This window comes from Topomyia yanbarensis, chromosome 2 (genome assembly GCF_030247195.1).
Source record: "Topomyia yanbarensis strain Yona2022 chromosome 2, ASM3024719v1, whole genome shotgun sequence".
Classification (NCBI taxonomy): Eukaryota; Metazoa; Arthropoda; class Insecta; order Diptera; family Culicidae; genus Topomyia; species Topomyia yanbarensis.
Genome location: NC_080671.1, coordinates 201,490,729 through 201,494,901, shown reverse-complemented (window position 1 = coordinate 201,494,901; position 4,173 = coordinate 201,490,729). Strand labels below are relative to the sequence as shown.

The window sequence follows — 4,173 nt, the reverse complement described above, 5'->3', positions numbered from 1 at the left end:
GAAAATATGACAATTTAAAGAAAAAAATACTTCATTTCTTATAACATTTTTATTACATTTTTTCAATTAACTGAAGGGTTGCTAAAATAAAAGTTTTCCTATTACTGCAGTACAACGTTTTTGAATGTATAATGCTTGCATTTTAAATGTACGGAGTTTTATTAATAGAAAATGCAAAAGTTGATTTTTTCTTAAACATTACATTTTGAGGAGTCTCTTAAAGTTAAATTTCGTGTAAATAAGAATAACATTTTATTATATATGGTTATACAAATGAACAATTTTTCAACACTATTTTTAAAAATATAAAAAATTTACCGCATTTACCGCATTACCGCGCGGTGCGGTGCGGTAAATAAAGTGCGGTTGCGGTAAGCGGTGCGGTTTTGATATTTTTTTGCGGTTGCGGTGCGGATAATCCATTTACCGCCCACATCCGCAATGCGACGAACCCTACATGCAGCATTGGTAAAGATGGATATGGGATAAGAGCAGAGTGTGACGCTTCTCGACCAATAAGTTTTGTTTTCTGTCAGTACATCACAATGTAGCGATAACGAAAAATAGCTCAAGGGTATGCAATTTGACGGCATTCTGCTTTGTATTGGCGTAAGAAATATGTCCATCTTTCTCTACCCTACTGTGCCCGTCATACCTAAAATGACATAAATTTTAAAACATGTGTCTAAATTCAGAATGTTTATGTCAAGTTTCTGTGTTTTTCGCCAATCATGTATTAAATACCCAGTACCTCATGCCCACTTAGAAATATTTCCCGACTTAATTTTTTTTCAGGTTTAAATCATTATTTTCTACTATCAAAAATTTATATCCATTACCATGCTTTCGAAAGAACAAATTCTATTGCTCGTATATGTGATATTTCCCATGCTTCATTATTGCAGTATTTTTCCGAAGTATATGAAATTTAGAAATGATTCCATATAATTACACTTTTATTTAATTTTTCGGTCTGAGAAACGCAAAATTTCCGTCTTACCCACCGTGTCCGTATTAGCCGATTTTCCACGTTAAGGGACAGCTCCAGATGCTGAATTAACATATTCTAAAAGTTTACCGCCGTACATAGTTCCATAGTCGGTGTTTCTTCCAACACTGTGTTTCATGGAACTATGGAATAAGCTGTTATCTCCCACTCGATTTCACCATTCTTCTTCAATCAATACTCCGTCCAGGTCAAACCTATCAGCGTGTGTCACGGGATAGTAATTTCTCCGATTATCATTTAATAGGTAATTGTGTAGCAAACAGTAGGCAACTATTATTTTTTGTGCGCGATCAGGACAACAAAAAAGCGTTTTTTAAAGCAAGGCCATTTGGAGCACAAAATACCGAATACATTTTCAATGCAACGTCTGGCCCTGCTTAACCTGTAGTTGAAAATAAGCTGCTCGATTGAAAGCTGCCTCCCGCCATATGGTTTCATCAAGCGTGTGTTAAGAGGAATGCATCGTCTCCAACAAAAAAGTATGGGAGCTTTAGATCGTTTATCGAAGCGTTTTCAGGAAAATTCAGACGATCGTTGATTACATTCTGTCCAAATATCGAATTCTTAAAAATATTAGCGTCGCCTTCACTACCGTACGCCCCATTGTGTAAGTAAGTGAAGCGGTAAGCAGCGTCGCAGACACCAAGAATGGCGATTGAATGGAATCTCTGGAGAAGTGAAAAATTTAAGTTAGTGCATTTTCAAGTGCTGCTCCGATTCAAACATATCGTTGGACGAACTACTTTGTGAAATTATCAAACGAAATATCGTTAAAAATATCTTTCAACAGGATCGACATGCACAATGAGTGTGCAGTACAAGGTAGTACTACTTTACCTTGTAATTAAAAAACATACTTCCCGCATGGGCTGGAGCTTTCAACGCAACGTGCTTGCCATCAATAGCCCCAAGAGTATTCAGGAAATTTCATTCCGCATTGAAGCCAGTGGCAACATTGAGGAAATTTTCTTGGCTCATCTCAGGGATCTGACAATTTGCAATTTGAAAAATAACGAGATTAAATATAAATTAATGCTTTCCATTCCATTAAATTATAAACTTAGAATGTATTTGGCGTTGCGTGTTAGACTACCAAATCTTGCAAAAAACATAGCTCTACATTTGTTAAATCGTCGAACGAAGTGGATCAGCGTAGCACGTTTGTTGTACAGTGTTACCACAAGTACAGCTTTATCTTACGGTACAGATTATGTACGATACAGATTACAGAATTTTGTACAATAGTACAGAATGATAGATTTCTGGAGCTAAAATTGTTAAATCTAGTTTTTTTTTGGCATTTCCAATAGTAAAAGTAAAAATACAAGACAAGAACATACTTTAGGCATAGATAATTGATGCAGAAGATGGGAATCAAACTATTTCGATTAGTTGTATGGAATTCCTTAATTATTGACGGTGGAAGAATACCTAGTTTGGAAAGGATGATGTAAAAACGGCCAAATTAACCAAACGTTATACAACTTGTTAAACGAATGTTAACTGATCTGCCCCTAGGATGTATGTCACTTAAGACCTTTTAAATAAGTACTCTTGAATTTATACATTTCTCATACTCAATCTCTAATCTCTACAGTCTACAGTCATGTGGAAGGTTTCTTGGAACATAACTGGATGTTTAATTAAACCATCAAACTGAAAAGAAATCAATCACTAACGGCCAATTTCTTCACTGGATGAAAACCGGTTTTCACTGAAAACAAGTTTTCAGGTTGCTAGTGACCAATTAGCCGAAAACCGGTTTTCATCCATGTGAAGAAATTGGGCATAAGTGAAGATATACGATTTTGCAAGCTTTTTTCGTTTATTTGACACGGCTCATAGCGGTAGCTTAACGGAGCCGTGGATCTTTCATGTGTTTACAATATGTAAAAAATGAAAACAAAAACAAATATTATTGATTATCCGTTGGATCTCGTGCGCGCAACTTTTTATTGCGAGCAGAGACCTTCTTTCGCGGCTCGCCTACTGCGTCATGGGGACCATTTAATTCTCTCCTGTCCTTCACATCAATGTCATCATCGATGAAAGTGCCTTGGTGCTCGCGATCAGATGTTCTTTCCTGCTTCCTGCACTTACGGGTGACCAATGTAAATCCATCGTCATTGTTATTATCTTCTTCACCGATGTTGCTTACAGTGGTTTTCGGGGTGCTGGATGCTGCTTTGGCAGTTGTCAATATGGACTGAACAGCTGGCACAAATTTGGCAACCGTTTGTGGTTCAGGTATTGGTAGTGAAAACTCTTTTTTGGGTTGGTTTGCCGTGAATGCGTTGGCAATCGATTGAGATGCATTTTCCTTTATATCTTCCGCGCAAGGTTGTCCGTGGTGCGCTGTCTGATTACAATACTTGCACGTAGGAGTTTGCCCCTCATGGGTGCATAACGTAGTTTGGTTAATAGTAGCTTCATGGGTTTTGCGTTTTATAGTCAAGTGGGAGTGGATAGGTCTTTCGATCCGCATCCTCATCACAAGAACACCGTTAGGTGTACCCGGGAAGAAATTTCTCCTTGTATCAGGTGTAACGGATTCTACTTCTCCGTATTGCGACATTTATTTTGCAATTGGATCAGGAGGGGTGCGTGGTGATAGGTCATGTAACTTTACATCTACATAGTCTTTTTCTATATACACGGAAATCTTAATTCCAACTTTATCACTTTCAGCCACGTGCTTCAAGTTGTTCTGCAAAACGAAACGTTCGGCTTGGGCTAACGTGTTGAATGATATCAGTACTACATTGCGAAGATGATGATACTGTAGATACATAACCTCTTTGAGTCTAAGCTGCATCTTCACCTTCAGTAGGTATTCCACTTCACGAAAACTCAATATTATTGAACATAATTTCAAATCGACGACCGCAGTGTTGGGACGGAGCAGAGTTTTTTCGTCGACTTTATTCATGACGGCAAGAATAAATTAAAAGGTTCCTTTGTTCTCGTGACAATGCACACTAGGTCGAGAGGTTACTAGTTGTTTACTTGGTTCGATTGTTTGCGATTTAGAAGCAACATTATGCCCGATGCTACTTCTAGGGTTCAAGGATGCAAAATGTCTACCTTTTCTGCGGCTGTAATTTTTCTGCCTACATTCTCATTTCGCTTTCGCAGCGTCGAAAGCGAAATTAGAATGTAGACAG

General features: G+C 37.8%; 1 pseudogene; it reads right to left on the bottom strand.

Annotated features, from left to right (window-relative positions):
- Positions 1-1,163: 1,163 nt before the first annotated feature.
- On the bottom strand, positions 1,164-1,987 carry LOC131679983 (putative nuclease HARBI1; annotated as a pseudogene).
- Between the last annotated feature and the right edge of the window lie 2,186 nt (positions 1,988-4,173).